The following is a 17,694-nucleotide window of genomic DNA, read 5'->3' as shown; positions in this document are numbered from 1 at the left end:
GTAAGTAGGTAAGTATGTAAGTAGCTAAGTACGTAAGTAAGTAAATAAGTAAGTAAATAAATAAAAATTTCTACAATACTTTCGTTCTCTGAACACATAAGTACGAATGGTTGTATCTCTATCTCGCCAAAAATACGTTAGAAAACTAATAGGCATACTGCTCTCGTAAATTGGGCGAATGTTTTCAATATGATTGTACTTCCTTCCAGACTGCCGCTGTCACTGTTCCCTCCCACTCCAGTACCGCGCTAGACTAGTCGGAACCGCATTCCTCTCAGCACTAACTCCTCAGAGGATGACAGTACTTCCTTTTGTGTATATTTTGTACGAGATCACCCCTTCTTCCAGTCCACCCTTATACAGAGCGCGGCTAATATCTGCATTCCGCTCATGAGCTGTGAGCCGACTCGGAGAGCGCAAACCTTGTGCAGGCCTGCTCTATTAGGCTGGAGGCTGCGGTAGATGTGTGGAAGTTACCTAATCTTGTTTGATTTCTAGACATGGGAAAATAATCCTGAGATTCTGAGCCCTAGTTATCAAAATATTTCAAGATTCCGACTTTCGGCCTACGAAATTATTTCTCGACTAGCCTACCCGTGCGCTCCGCTGCACCCGTTAGAAATAAATATAAAGTAATTACATAATTAAAATAGGACGTTTGATCCAGGGAACATTCGTGTTTGATAGAAGGATAAATCGTTTAATATGGTACTTAATTTAAATTGCATCCACATAATTAAAATGCGATCATTTTGGTCCAGAGACACTCATTTGGTGCAATGACAATTCCTTTAACATGTTTCTTAATTTTTATTACATGCAACCATAGTTTAATGAAGATTGACATCATTTAGATTTAATGTGTATACTTTATTTTACTTGTTATATGTTTCCATTGAATTATGGTAATAACTTAATTTTAACCTTTGTTTTCTACGTATTCAGTAAATGGCGCTTGGCCCACTATGGTTCTGAACCCTTCAAATAACTTAAATTATATAATATAATATAATATAATATATTATATTATATTATATCATATCAGAAGTTACTGTAATAACATTATAGCATTATGTCCATCTAGAGAAACTACACTTTCCAATGGTGAAATAATAATTAATTATACAAATCGGTTAATTTAGCTTCCGATATTACTTCATACAAACACAGAAACATTCTCTGTAGGCTATCTTTCATAGCTTTCGATTGTTGTGTCCAAGGCCCCTTATAGACGAAGTCATTTTTTTTAATTCATTACACGGCCTTAGGTGGCAGTTATTTTAATTTTGAAACTCATTTATCTCATTAAATATCAGTCCTATCAAAATTTTGTAAAGAATAAAACTTATCGGAAATCATTTTTAAAGAAATTTTTGTTATGTAATATTTTTCACAAAATCAATAATAAGCGAGATATTTCGATTTATTTAATTCAGGCCCTCTTATAACCCCACTTTTAAATAATGTATTTTGAATACCATAGGCCTATACCCTAAAATCTAAGTTACAACGAACTTAAATTATATTCCAATTTTCATCGAAATCCGTTCAGCCATTATCACGTAAAAAGGTGACAGACAGACAGACAGACAGACAGACAGACAGACAGACAGACAGACAGACATACAAACAAAAATTTCAAAAAAGCGATTTTCGGTTTCAGGGTGGTTAATTATATATGTTAGGACCAATTATTTTTGGAAAATCGAAAATTACCAGAAAAATTTCGGCTACAGATTTATTAATAGTATAGATGAGCCTGTCAATTAAGGATTTATTGTATCTTTGGCTGGAATCCAAGCAGAAAAGCATACAGCCATTCAAAAGTGATCGCGTTGCGGATGTGTAAAGTATATGACCTGACAGCATTAAAAGTTCTTACAAGCGATCAAGGCGTAACACTTGTGGGGGCAGGGAGTGTTCAACCGGTCGAGGGGCTTCGCAACAACAGGTTTCTTCTTATCTGGCGGGACTCCGTGGGGGACCCACCGTAACTCGCCAGCCATCTCAAAAAAACAAGGATTTAAAAATGAAATGCATGAAGAAATCTTAAGCGGGTTAAATCCCGTGGCAGATAATAACACAGTCCATGCGAGGTTGGCCGGGCGGACACCTCAGTTATTACCGGTCTTATTTTGAAAGTAGGAACGGGAGCTCCTGGGGACGCCACAGGGGGGAGAACAGAAAGTCAGCGGTACACACGGCATCAAAATTCAGTACACTACACGATTACAACGACTGCAAACATTCCAACAACGCGGTGAAGATGTTGGTAGTATAGGGATATCTTTTGCGAAGTTTTACCGCTAGATGGCAGGAGCGTTCCATGCGGCGCAACATGATATAGGACTATGTTATGTCATAATATGCTACAGTTGATTACGTTTTCCCGCTTGTTGTTTTTCTATGCGTATCAAAATTATATTTACAACTAGCCGTACCCGTGCGCTCCGCTGCACCCGTTAGAAATAAATATAAAGTAATTACATAATTAAAATAGGACATTTGATCCAGGGAACATTCGTGTTTGATAGAAGGATAAATCGTTTATTATGTTACTTAATTTAAATTTTATTTAAAATATTAAAATGCGATCATTTTGATCCAGAGACCGCTCATTTGGTGCAATGACAATTCCTTTAACATGTTTCTTAATTGTTATTACCAATTATTTTTGGAAAAGCGAAAATTAACAAAAATTTTGGCTACAGATTTATTATTATGTTTATATTATATTATATTACTAGCCGTACCCGTGCGCTCCGCTGCACCCGTTAGAAATAAATATAAAGTAATTGCATAATTAAAATAGGACATTTGATCCACGGAACATTCGTGTTTGATAGAAGGATAAATCGTTTATTATGTTACTTAATTTAAATTTAATTAAAAAATTAAAATGCGATCATTTTGATCCAGAGACCGCTCATTTGGTGCAATGACAATTCCTTTAACATGTTTCTTAATTGTTATTACCAATTATTTTTGGAAAAGCGAAAATTAACAAAAATTTTGGCTACAGATTTATTATTATGTTTATATTATATTATATTATATTACTAGCCGTACCCGTGCGCTCCGCTGCATCCGTTAGAAATAAATATAAAGTAATTATATAATTAAAATAGGACATTTGATCCACGGAACATTCGTGTTTGATAGAAGGATAAATCGTTTATTATGTTACTTAATTTAAATTTAATTAAAAAATTAAAATGCGATCATTTTGATCCAGAGACCACACATTTGGTCATAAAAATTAGTTTAGGAAATACAGGAAACGAATATACAGAATAGCCTATCAAGTTTTCTGTGCATAAGAATCTATTTTAATCTTACCTGTCCTCGATTCACTCAGAAGTTACTGTAATAACATTATAGCATTATGTCCATCTAGAGAAACTACACTTTCCAATGGTGAAATAATAATTAATTATACAAATCGGTTAATTTAGCTTCCGATATTACTTCATAGAAACGCAGAAACATTATCTGTAGGCTATCTTTCATAGCTTTCGATTTTTGCTGTCCAAAGCCCCTTATAGACGAAGTCATTTGTTTTTTAATTCATTACACGGCCTTAGATGGCAGTTATTTTAATTTTAAAACTCATTTATCTCATTAAATATCAGTCCTATCAAAATTTTTCAAAGAATAAAACTTATCGGAAATGATTTTTAAAGAAACTTTTGTTATGTAACATATTTCACAAAAATCAATAATAAGCGAGATATTTCGATTTATTTAATTCAGGCCCCCTTATAACCCCCCTTTTAAATAATGTATTTTGAATGCCATATAGCCTATAATCTAAGTTACGACGAACTTAATTTATATTCCAATTTTCATCGAAATCCGTTCAGCCATTATCGCGTGAAAAGGTAACAAACATACAGACAGACAGACAGACATACAAACAAAAATTTCAAAAAAGCGATTTTCGGTTTCAGGGTGGTTAATTATATGTTAGGACCAATTATTTTTGGAAAATCGTAAATTACCAAAAAAATTTCGGCTACAGATTTATTATTAGTATAGATGAAAAAGTGTGTTGATAACGGATGTACTCGAATTAGAAAGTTTTTAATTTGTTGTGGGAGCTCTTGAATCTCAGGAGGAACAACTTTTACAACAGCGCAACATAATCTGCTTGGCTCATTACCCAATTTTATTTTGCATTGCATTTATTGCATATGTATGTTATGTATTTTAACACGGTTCAATTGAGCATAGTTAAAATTTGAATTATAAAATAATGGATTGCTAAGCTAACGTACTATTACTGCATACTAAATCAATACACTCTAGTTATTCGTCAATTCTCAGATAAAAATGAATATGTTCATAAACATTATTATAAGAAATACAGGAAATCAATATACAGAATATCCTATCAAGTTTTCTGTGCATAAGAAGCTATTTTAATCTTACCTGTCCTCAATTCACTCACAAGTTAATGTAATAACATTATAGCATTATGTCCATCCAGAGAAACTACACTTTACAATGATAAATTAATAATTAATTATACAAATCGGTTAATTTAGCTTCCGATATTACTTCATACAAACACAGAAACATTCTCTGTAGGCTATGTTTCATAGCTTTCGATTGTTGTGTCCAAGGCCCCCTATAGACGAAGACATTTGTTTTTTATTTCAATACACTGCCTTAGATGGCAGTTATTTTAATTTTAAAACTCATTTATCTCATTAAATATCAGTCCTATCAAAATTTTTCAGAGAATAAAACTTATCAGAAATCATTTTTAAAGAAACCTTTGTTATGTAACATATTTCACAAAAATCAATAATAAGCGAGATATTTCGATTTATTTAATTCAGGCCCCCTTATAACCCCCCTTTTAAATAACGTATTTTGAATGCCATATAGCCTATAATATAAGTTACAACGAACTTAATTTACATTACAATTTTCATCGAAATCGGTTCAGCCATTATCGCGTGAAAAGGTAACAAACATACTGACAGACATACAAACAAAAATTTCAAAAAAGTGATTTTCGGTTTCAGGGTGGTTAATTATATATGTTAGGACCAATTATTTTTGGAAAATCGAAAATTACCAGAAAAATTTCTGCTACAGATTTATTATTAGTATAGATTATTTTGTATAACCTGGTATAATTTAATATAATTCAATATTTTCTTACCTCATAATTTAATTTAATTTACAATAAATAACGTAAATCTGTATAAATTGAGCGATTCTCCGAGATTGGTGGGGAAATCTGCAATATGCAGAATATAGATAAGAGTAAATTGAATGTTCATGAAAACTCTGAGAACGAAGTCCACGAATAAAAAAATAAGAACTACCGGGATGGCAAAGGTGGATATCATCTGTAATGTCGACCTGGTTGGCAAGTTGGTATAGCGCTGGCCTTCTATGCGCAAGGTTGCGGGTTCGATCCCGGGCAAGGTCGATGGTATTTAAGTGTGCTTAAATGCGACAGGCTCATGTCAGTAGATTTACTGGCATGTAAAAGAACTCCTGCGGGACAAAATTCCGGCACATCCGGCGACACTGATATAACCTCTGCAGTTGCGAGCGTCGTTAAATAAAACATAACATTAGCATCATCTTTAATCATTGGTATTTAAGAACCGTACGCTAAAAACAACCAATGTGTGTTTTTTTTATAGGGAACTAGCACTATAGGGAAGGGACTATCGAGATTGAATTCCTTGTATTTTTTCTGTAGTTGCAGAAAGATCAAATGCAATTTTGAATAGGATGATATAATATGATCGCAGCAGTATTACGATTAGTCGTGCGTTTTGTAGGTTAAGGACATGCAGTTTTGAATATTTTGTAGGATGATTTTGAAAATTTGAAGCTAAAACATGATTTTAATAATTAGTCTGCAGCACATTAAAAACATTATTCACGAAATGGCTTTCACTAGGGATCGTCCTGGATAATAAACATCCCAGTTAATCGAGAGTTTACTGCAGACGTAAACTTCGGAGACTCCTACAACTACTGCATATAATCTAAGCTAACATAGCTCGCTGTCGAGGTTGCGTATGTTTTTATTAATTTTTTCTTTTTCCTCTTCCAAAATGAAACTGTAGTCAACAATTCCTTACTTGAAGTAGTTACTTTTATTTTATAGCTAGCACTTTCGAGGAGCAATTTAATTACTTATATTTTTTTAAGGTTTAAAGCATATATTCAGAATATTTCGGGACCTGATTGAAGACAAAAAGCTTTCCCTGGTGTTTACATATAGGAACATAACAAAAATTTGCTATTGTTTTAGTTGTTTTTAAGAGTATTTAATATACTAATACACTACGTATATCCTCAATGTTTATATACCGAAAAAGTCCACACCTGTGGAGTAACGGTCAGCGCGTCTGGCCGCGAAACCAGGTGGCCCGGGTTCGAATCCCGGTCGGGGCAAGTTATCTGGTTGAGGTTTTCTCCGGGGTTTTTCCTCAACCCAATATGAGCAAATGCTGGGTAACTTTCGGTGCTGGACCTCGGACTCATGTCACCGGCATTATCACCTTCATCTCATTCAGACGCTAAATAACCTAGATGTTGATACAGCGTCGTAAAATAACCCAATAAAATAAAATAAAAAATATACCGAAAAACAAATGCACACGCAAAGTGCATCCCTCATAGTACACGTGCGCTATCTGTTGGTGCTAGTTCAGGATATCTCTATTCGTAACATGGCAGAGCTGTGTCACATCAATGGCACGACTGTATCATCCTGATCTCAATATTCCATCTATTGTTGCTCGTAATTTGAAATCTTACGAATAAAACCTTATAAACATTATGAGACACTTCGGAGGAGAGCAAAATTACTTCTGAAAGGGGAGATCATGTTGCGATGGATATTTTACATTAAAATTATTGATGGAAAAACACCGGGAATTCAACTTAGAAACACATATTGATTTTTTTTTTAGATTTTTAGATTTATTTATTTAACCTGGTAGAGATAAGGCCGTCAGGCCTTCTCTGCCCCTCTACCAGGGGATTACAACTATAACATGAACAATAAGATTACAATTAATATTAAATTTACAATTACAATTACAATAAAAATTAAAGTACGACAAGAATACCTGATTAATGAAAGCTAGACATTTTATCATAGAAGTTAAGAACAAAGAATATTTTTGTATTTACTCAATTACAAATTAAACCTACAATAACAAAATTCTATAGTGATGAAATTACCGGATATTGAGATATTTTGTGGTAGATTAAAAGAACTATTTACAAGAAACCATGTCTGAACGAGTCTCAATTACTGACCAAGTGCCTAGTAAGTTTGCGTTTGAATTGAATTTTATTTCGACAGTCCCTGATGCTAGCAGGTAGCGAATTCCAGAGTCTTGGCAGGGCTATCGTGAAAGAGGATGAGTATGAGGAGGTGCGATGGGATGGATTGTTAGTATTGTTTCATGGCGAGAGCATGTGTTCAGATTGTGGTGGGAAGAAAGGTAAGTGAAGCGAGACGACAGATACGAAGGAATAGAAGAGTTCAAGATTTCGAAGAGAAAGAGAAGTGAATGTAAATTTCTTTTCTTATCTAGTTTAAGCCAACCTATTGCTTCCAGGGATGGGGTAATATGATCATATTTACGAACATTGCGTACAAAACGTACACACAAATTATGAGCACGTTGAAGTTTCATTTTGTTGTCGCTGGAAAGGTCAGTCAGTAAAATGTCAGCATGCTTTCATTGATTTCGAAAAAGTATTTGATAGGGTGAACAGAAATAAATTCGGAATATTTATGATAAGAACTTGTGTTAAATTTTAACGTACCTTGTTAACATGTTTCTACCTATTTTCGGTCATCTTCAGAACTGGTCGTTGTTGGTCTTGGCGCCTCTTGTTTCCTGTGTGGGTGCGTTCGTAATGTAGTGTAGATGACCGAAAATAGGTCGAAACAAGTTAACAAGGTGCGTTAAAATTTAACACAAGAAAATTCTTATCATACATATTCCGAAGTGATACAGTGTTAAAAGTAGTGTAGGTAATCAAGATGTACAAATAAATTATTAAATGTATTAGCCACCGACCATGTTCCACAACAACTTATAGCTAACATATGAAGAGTTCGCGGGAAAAACGATGAATGTCACATTTCTGTTAAGGATTAGATAATGATCTAATTGAGTCTATAACTGCAAGATGTAGTGCTGTTTCTATAGAAAATAAAGGAAAGGATTACTGTATTCGTGGCGATAATTCTCCTTTTTACCATTTTTCATAAGAACAACATTAAATTTCTTAGTGATCCATGAATTAGATAATGACATCAACCTTAACAAAACTGTGACATTCATCGTTTTTCCCGCGAACTCTTCAATATAATATCTATAAAACAAATCTAATTGCAGTAAGGTGTGACAATAAATTATCGCAGTGGACAGAAATTCATACAGGAGTAAGACAAGGTTGAGACCTTTCACCGTTTCTGTTTATCTCCAATTAATTAGAATGGAAACAATTGCCTCATGGATATATACAACTCAATAGAAATTTACAACTAGATGTATTACTTCTTGCAGACGATTTAGCTCTGGTGGCATCCTCAGAAGATGAATTGGAACGTTCAATTTTTAATTTTAACAAAATTGGAATTAAATATGATATGAAAAACAATTCACTGCGGGCTAAAGCAGGGAGATGCACTATCACCTTTACTTTTTAACTTCGCTCTAGAATATGCCATTAGGAAAGTTCAGGATAACAGGCAGGGTTTGGAATTGAACGGGTTACATCAGTTTCTTGTCTATGCAGATGACGTGAATATGTTAGGAGAAAATACACAAACGATTAGGGAAAACACGGAAATTTTACTTGAAGCAAGTAAAGCGATCGGTTTGGAAGTAAATCCCGAAAAGACAAAGTATATGATTATGTCTCGTGACCAGAATATTGTACGAAATGGAAATATAAAAATTGGAGATTTATCCTTCGAAGAGGTGGAAAAATTCAGATATCTTGGAGCAACAGTAACAAATATAAATGACACTCGGGAGGAAATTAAACGCAGAATAAATATGGGAAATGCCTGTTATTATTCGGTTGAGAAGCTTTTGTCATCTAGTCTGCTGTCAAAAATCTGAAAGTTAGAATTTATAAAACAGTTATATTACCGGTTGTTCTGTATGGCTGTGAAACTTGGACACTCACTTTGAGAGAGGAACAGAAATTAAGGGTGTTTGAGAATAAGGTTCCTAGGAAAATATTTGGGGCTAAGAGGGATGAAGTTACAGGAGAATGGAGAAAGTTACACAACGCACAGCTGCACGCATTGTATACTTCACCTGACATAATTAGGAACATCAAATCCAGACGTTTGAGATGGGCAGAACATGTAGCACGTATGGGCGAATCCAGAAATGCATGTAGAGTGTTAGTTGGGAGGTCGGCGGGAAAAAGACCTTTGCGGAGGCCGAGACGTAGATGGGAAGATAATGTCAAAATGGATTTGAGGGAGGTGGGATATGATGGTAGAGACTGGATTAATCTTGCTCAGGATAGGGACCGATGGCGGGCTTATGTGAGGGCGGCAATGAACCTCCGGGTTCCTTAAATGCCAGTAAGTAAGTACATACAAAAACTTTAATACAGATGTTGGACACTGGCTACATACTTAGTTACATACATACATACATACATACATACATACATACATACATACATACATACATACACGCATGTAGACTGTAGTGTGTAGTCGTTCCTCTCTCAAAGTGAAGTGGTTGTTTCTAGAGTTGGGTCGATTCGTGAACGAATCGTTCATTCTAACGACTAATAATAAAGAATCGTAAGAATCGATTCGTTGTATCAACGAATCGTTCAAAAGAATCGTAACGTATCGTCGTTCAAAAGAATAGTAACGAATTGACATGGTATCGTAACCCACGATTCTATTTACTTGTTTGATGTAACCTGTCAACGGACATTTCCGAACCGTGCCGAATACTCCCGAGCGAGAGTGAAATCAAAATACTGCATTTGTTAAGTATGGAAAATAATGAACACAAACCTGAAATTTGCATAGTTAAATAGAGATATAATGCAAAAAATGTACTTCGCAATAAGGTTCAGTTGATAAATTATAATTTAGAAACATTATCTTGGGTAATTTTGTAGACTAATGGAGGTCATGCTGAATGGTTCCAGCTAATGAGAAAGAGACAATCCAATGTCTCGCCTCTTATGCCATCTATGCGAGAGATGTAGAACGTTTTTGTTCTACGCGTGGTTTGCAAAGGAAAGTGTCCTGTAAGTCGTTCGTTGACGAGTCGTTGGAATCGCAGAGTAGGAAGAATCGTGAACTCGTTGACGATTCGAAAGAATAGTTTTTTTTTTTTTTTTTTTTTTTTTTTAATGTTTAATATTGGTCGACCAGCAAACTTGCTATACAGACCACTGTTAAATTATGGAATATCACATGCAGAATATCATGCTGAGGTTGGCTCTAAAGGCTCCTCTAATTTAAATTAATTAATTGAACATTGTTGTGAATTATGTGAACAAAAATATGATGATTTTCTGTGCTAAATTATGAAGAGTCGTCAGTATCACTAAGAAGGATGTCTTGAGGGAGTTTCCTTTTAAGTCGAGATGGCTGACAAGATCTTGCTCCAATGTTATATGTAACAGCTCCAGGAACGTCAGGAAGTTTGGTGAAGAAAGATTTTGACATTGAATGGATGTACTGTTCTAGTGGAAGAATTCCCAATTCTTGATGCAGTTGTTGATTTCTTACAAACCAGGGGACATTTGTTGCAGTACGCAGGAACTTGTTCTGGAGAACTTGCAGGCGATGCATGTGAGTCTTATTTGCAGTCCCCACACAGGCGAAGCATAAGTTAAAAGAGGTCGTACAAGCGAGGTGTAGAGTAGCATTGAACAGTCCAATCCAATTTGTGAACGTCTATTAACCAAAGGGTATAATTTTCGAATTCTAGAAGAGGTTAGTGTAACAATGCGAGTTATATGGGTATTCCATGTGAGTTTCGTATCTAATAATATTCCCAAATATTTGACAGCTTCTTGACTGGAGAGCCATGTAACTTGTTCATTTAGAAGAACCAAAGGAGGTGGATTATGAATAGGCCTCAAAGAGAAGATTTTAGCTTCTGTCTTGGTAATGTAAAAGAATAGTTGGAATCGCAGACTGAGAAGAATCGTGAACGAATCGTTAGAATCGATTCGTAATGTATGATTGATTCGTTGGAATCGACTTCTGAAAAAGAATCGTGTTGCCCAACTCTAGTTGCTTCACTAGTGCTGGCAGGTGTTGTTGTACAAACAGTAGGCAGGCTCCGTGCTGGCGGGGTCGAACCACGCCCATCACGACCAGATAGCGAGAGCTGATCTTATCCGTGCCTCGCCACGCTCTGAGACAGCCGGGATGCGAGAGCAGCAACTGGGTGATGCTGGCCAGGAAGTGCAGGATAGACTGCGTGTCCTGCATCCACGTGGTTGTCTTCACTTGACGACCTCCAATCTCGGAGGGTGATTTGCTTGCCTCGAATTTGTGGCCCGTTTCCCCTCCACGTTTGAACAACCTCGTTGGCCATCATACTCGCTTTTTATCTTTTCGCAAGAGGTTAATGATTTCCATCTTAAGCGCACACTCATTTCTAAAGGCTCATTCACAATGAAAATTAAACGTAACGTAAGCGTTGACTTAAAGGCTCATTCACAATGATAATTAAACATAACGTAAGCGTTAACTTAAAGGCTCATTCACAATGAAAATTAAACATAACGTAAGCGTTAACTTAAAGGCTCATTCACAATGAAAATTAAACATAACGTAAGCGTTAACTTAAAGGCTCATTCACAATGAAAATTAAACATAACGTAAGCGTTAACTTAAAGGCTCATTCACAATGAAAATTAAACATAACGTAAGCGTTAACTTAAAGGCTCATTCACAATGAAAATTAAACATAACGTAAGCGTTAACTTAAAGGCTCATTCACAATGAAAATTAAACATAACGTAAGCGTTAACTTAAAGGCTCATTCACAATGAAAATTAAACATAACGTAAGCGTTAACTTAAAGGCTTATTCACAATGAAAATTAAACATAACGTAAGCGTTAACTTAAAGGCTCATTCACAATGAAAATTAAACATAACGTAAGCGTTAACTTAAAGGCTCATTCACAATGAAAATTAAACATAACGTAAGCGTTAACTTAAAGGCTTATTCACAATGAAAATTAAACATAACGTAAGCGTTAACTTAAAGGCTTATTCACAATGAAAATTAAACATAACGTAAGCGTTAACTTAAAGGCTTATTCACAATGAAAATTAAACATAAGGTAAGCGTTAACTTAAAGGCTTATTCACAATGAAAATTAAACATAATGTAAGCGTTCACTTAAAGGCTCATTCACAATGAAAATTAAACATAACGTAAGCGTTAACTTAAAGGCTTATTCACAATGAAAATTAAACATAATGTAAGCGTTAACTTAAAGGCTCATTCACAATGAAAATTAAACATAATGTAAGCGTTAAGTTAAAGGCTCATTCACAATGAAAATTAAACATAACGTAAGCGTTAACTTAAAGGCTCATTCACAATGAAAATTAAACATAACGTAAGCGTTACCTTAAAGGCTCATTCACAATGAAAATTAAACATAACGTAAGCGTTAACTTAAAGGCTCATTCACAATGAAAATTAAACATAATGTAAGCGTTAAGTTAAAGGCTCATTCACAATGAAAATTAAACATAACGTAAGCGTTAACTTAAAGGCTCATTCACAATGAAAATTAAACATAATGTAAGCGTTAAGTTAAAGGCTTATTCACAATGAAAATTAAACATAACGTAAGCGTTAACTTAAAGGCTTATTCACAATGAAAATTAAACATAACGTAAGCGTTAAGTTAAAGGCTTATTCACAATGAAAATTAAACATAACGTAAGCGTTAACTTAAAGGCTCATTCACAATGAAAATTAAACATAATGTAAGCGTTAAGTTAAAGGCTTATTCACAATGAAAATTAAACATAACGTAAGCGTTAACTTAAAGGCTCATTCACAATGAAAATTAAACATAATGTAAGCGTTAAGTTAAAGGCTTATTCACAATGAAAATTAAACATAACGTAAGCGTTAACTTAAAGGCTTATTCACAATGAAAATGAAACATAACGTAAGCGTTAACTTAAAGGCTTATTCACAATGAAAATTAAACATAACGTAAGCGTTAACTTAAAGGCTCATTCACAATGAAAATTAAACATAACGTAAGCGTTAACTTAAAGGCTTATTCACAATGAAAATTAAACATAACGTAAGCGTTAACTTAAAGGCTCATTCACAATGAAAATTAAACATAACGTAAGCGTTAACTTAAAGGCTTATTCACAATGAAAATTAAACATAACGTAAGCGTTAACTTAAAGGCTTATTCACAATGAAAATTAAACATAACGTAAGCGTTAACTTAAAGGCTCATTCACAATGAAAATTAAACATAACGTAAGCGTTAACTTAAAGGCTTATTCACAATGAAAATTAAACATAACGTAAACATAACACGTGTGTGGAAACAAACATACCGAATCAACAAAACTACAGAATCTATTACATAAAAATGGAGAATTGCACAATGACTGACGATGTAGCTATTCAATTTATGTTTCTAATAACTACAATGGCATCAGTATATGGCTTTCAGTACTTGAAATCAAAGAAACGGAGATGTAAAATAATCAACTCTTTGTCATATGATTCCATGTTGCGCGCCTAGCTATCATCACGGCCAATAGATCAAAATATTGCCTGTAGGCAAAGCCCATGAGATGTTAAACAAAAAGTGAAAACACGCTTTCCGCTTGTGTACTGTTTCCAAATCGCATAAACATAAGCATGAAAGTTTGGAGTTTTCAAACTTTCATGCTAACGTCTTATGATTGAGATTAAGTTTATGCTTATGTAATTCATTGTGAATGCTTTCATTAAATAACATGGACACAAGGTTTTATGCTTACGTTATGTTTATGTTTAATTTTCATTGTGAATGGGCCTTAAGAATGTAAACGTTACGGTAAAATCAAGAAGTCATACCATCATTCACGATGGGGACATAAACATAACAGCAAACATACTTGGTAACCATGGCAACATAACAACGACGCCATTTCCTCATATTCTGTCGTATACTTCAGCGCTCCACGATTGTGTACTGTTTGCAAATCACGTAAGCATAAGGATGAAAGTTTGGAGTTTGCAAACTTTCATGTTAACGTCTTACGGTAATGTTTATGTCAATGCTTATGTGAATCATTGTGAATGATCCCATTTGGTAGCCTGGGCGCAAACTTCTGTGTTTATGTTACGGTTATGTTTAATTTTCATTGTGAATGGGCCTTTAGGCCTACAAGGAGTTCGGAGTCACCAGCGTAGCTCAGTCGGTAGAGGCGCTTGCCCTCTGATCCGGAGTTGCGCTCGGGCGTTGTTTCGATTCCCGTTTGGGCTGATTACCTGGTTCGATTTTTTTTCCGAGGTTTTCGTCAACAGTAAGGCAAATGTCAGATAATTTATGGCGAATCCTCGACCTCATCTCGCCAAATACCATCTTGCAATCACCAATTCCATCGACGCTAAATAACCTAGTAGCTGATACAGCGTCGTTAAATAACCGACCCAAAAAAAGAGTTCTGCCACTGATGTGTGGTTTAGGCACAACGAGCGTTCGGAGTTCGAATCCCGAAATTTTTCGCAACTGTAAAGTGAATGTTAGACAATATCATGGCTAATGTTCGGTGTCATCTCGCTAGCATCAGTTCCAGTGGCGCTACATAACCATGCAGTTGATACAGCGTCGTTTATTAACTGATCAACAATTAACGGTTACTTATTCAACAATGAGTCATTTTTTCTCTCCATTACTGTATCTTGTACAATAATGAAAATTGGTGTGTGTGTAAAGAAAGAGAGAGGAGAAGTAAAGTTTCTCTGAAGTGTACATATTCTTTCTTCTTCTTTTTTTTTTTTTTTCCCCCATCATTCTCTGAACCTTTGTTACGTAATCATATAGCGTATGTTTGAGAAAAATAAGTTATTGCATTTTAATCTTTGAAATTAAAATTCCTGCCCGTTACTTTCATTTCATTCCAACACTTGACCCAGTCAGTCATGGCTGACTTAGGTGGTGGCCTTTCACCATGGACTGGATAACAAAAGACTGTGAGACGTTTACCATGGCGATATCATCACGTAATAGCTCTTTGAAAGTAGTGGATAGATAGAAGCTAAGAGGTTTATATAAAAACTTGGAATATTATCGATAGTCTCTATTTATAAGTATAGCTAATTATGTACAACCTTTTGCAATGCTCATTTTCATCAGAATAGTATGATGAAATGATGAAATGATTAGCCTAAAAATGTCCCGTTAAGGGCAAAGGCCTTCTCCTATAGAGGGAGAGCTCTATTTGTCTCACGCTGTGAGCTACTCCGCGTAAGAGTGGAATTGTTCACTTGGTTCACATTCTGCACAGTTTGGTATTGTTCGCTTGTTTCTGTCGCACTGGTTTTAGTCGCTGTTCACTTGTCTTCTTAGGTTTTTCCAGTCTTCCCTATGTCTTGCTCTGCTTGACCAATGGCTTCCTACTCGTTCACTGAAGAGGTCGGCCCATCTTTTTTGTCTTCCGCGTGATCTCTTGCCAATGCGGGGATCCCATAGTGTGACTTTCTGCGTCCATCTTCCGTCTCAAAGTCGTGCAACATGGCCTCCCCACTTCCATTTGGTGTTGGTGGCTTGCAGTGCTGGATCGTCAATTGCTGCCATCTTTTATAGCACTTCGTTTGGAACTCTGTCCCTCAGTGATAAGCCTAGTATCTTTCTCAGCATCTTTCTTTGCCATATTTGGAGACTGTTACGAAGTTTGGCAGTAAGAGACCACGTCTGGCACCCATATAACAGTACAGGAGTTACGCAGGTCTCCAATATTTGTACTCTTAGTTTCTTGCTGAGTGTTCTCTCCAGTAGATGAACTTGAGACTCCATAGTGCCTTCCACGCGAGAGAAATCCTTCGTTTTATCTCCTTCTCTGTCTTCTGGTGGAAGGAGACTAGCTGTCCTAGGTATACGTATTCAGACACGTATTGTAGTTCTGCACCATCAATTATTATGGGTGACTCCGGCCCGTTCGACATTACTTGTGTCTTGGTCATATTCATCAGGAGGCCTGCTGATCTGCTGGTGTCGCATAATTCTTGGAGCATTGACTGCAGTTCTCTGGGTGATTTGGGCGAACAATACGACGTCATCAGCAAACCTTAGATTATTTAGTCTGCTGCCGTTGATGTTTATTCCACAATTTCTGTTCCAGTTCAGTTTGCGGAAAATGTTTTCCAATACACTTGTGAATAATTTTGGGGAAATTGGGTCTCCTTGTCGCACTCCTCTTTTGAGCCCGAATGGTCGTCCTTCGATCTCGGTTTTCACTTTGGCACAGCTTTGATTATACAGTTTATTTAGTATCGTGGAGAATAGTATATAATGATTAATTATAATTTTGCAACTATGTGGGAAATAATCGGTTGTTTCAGAATTGCTTCTATAAGACTGAAGTTAAAGTGGAGTAATTTAATTCTTTAACTATAGTTAATAAACTTGACTATAGAGGAGATTCGGCTAATTCCGCAATGTTAAGAAGTAAATCTATCATGAATAATTTCGAAGGAAAAATTGTTCCGGAGCCGGGTATCGAACCCGGGACCTTTGGTTTAACGTACCAACGCTCTACCACTGAGCTACTCGGGAACTCTAACCGACACCGATCCAATTTTTCCCTCTATATCCACAGACCTCAAAGTGGGCTGACAACCGTCAAGCAACCAACTTCGAGGTCCCGGGTTCGATACCCGGCTCCGGAACAATTTTTCCCTCGAAATTATTCAAATCAACTTTACAGGGAGTTATACCTGAAAATCTTGATTTGCATAATATACGTCACTGTTCGTTAACAGAAAACCACAATTTAAGTCACACGGAGTTAGTGTGCACTCGAAGTTGGTTGCTTGACGGTTGTCAGCCCACTTTGAGGTCTGTGGATATAGAGGGAAAAATTGGATCGGTGTCGGTTAGAGTTCCCGAGTAGCTCAGTGGTAGAGCGTTGGTACGTTAAACCAAAGGTCCCGGGTTCGATACCCGGCTCCGGAACAATTTTTCCTCGAAATTATTCAAATCAACTTTACATTGATTTATACCTGAAAATCTTGATTTGCATAATACACGTCACTGTTCGTTAACAGAAAACCACAATTTAAAGTCACACGGAGTTAGTGTGCACTCGAAGTTGGTTGCTTGACGGTTGTCAGCCCACTTTGAGGTCTGTGGATATAGAGGGAAAAATTGGATCGGTGTCGGTTAGAGTTCCCGAGTAGCTCAGTGGTAGAGCGTTGGTACGTTAAACCAAAGGTCCCGGGTTCGATACCCGGCTCCGGAACAATTTTTCCTCGAAATTATTCAAATCAACTTTACAGGGAGTTATACCTGAAAATCTTGATTTGCATAATATACGTCACTGTTCGTTAACAGAAAACCACAATTTAAAGTCACACGGAGTTAGTGTGCACTCGAAGTTGGTTGCTTGACGGTTGTCAGCCCACTTTGAGGTCTGTGGATATAGAGGGAA

At 36.0% G+C, this 17,694-nt stretch overlaps 1 protein-coding gene across 1 annotated transcript in view; it reads left to right on the top strand.

Annotated features, from left to right (window-relative positions):
* The window catches only part of fng (Fringe glycosyltransferase), a 408,217-nt gene that overhangs the window by 276,153 nt on the left and 114,370 nt on the right, over positions 1–17,694 (top strand). The gene's annotated exons all lie outside the window — the stretch shown is intronic.

This window comes from Periplaneta americana, chromosome 11, assembly GCF_040183065.1.
Source record: "Periplaneta americana isolate PAMFEO1 chromosome 11, P.americana_PAMFEO1_priV1, whole genome shotgun sequence".
Classification (NCBI taxonomy): domain Eukaryota; kingdom Metazoa; phylum Arthropoda; class Insecta; order Blattodea; family Blattidae; genus Periplaneta; species Periplaneta americana.
The sequence above is the reverse complement of the archived record's forward strand: the minus strand, read 5'-3'. Positions and strand labels throughout refer to the sequence as shown.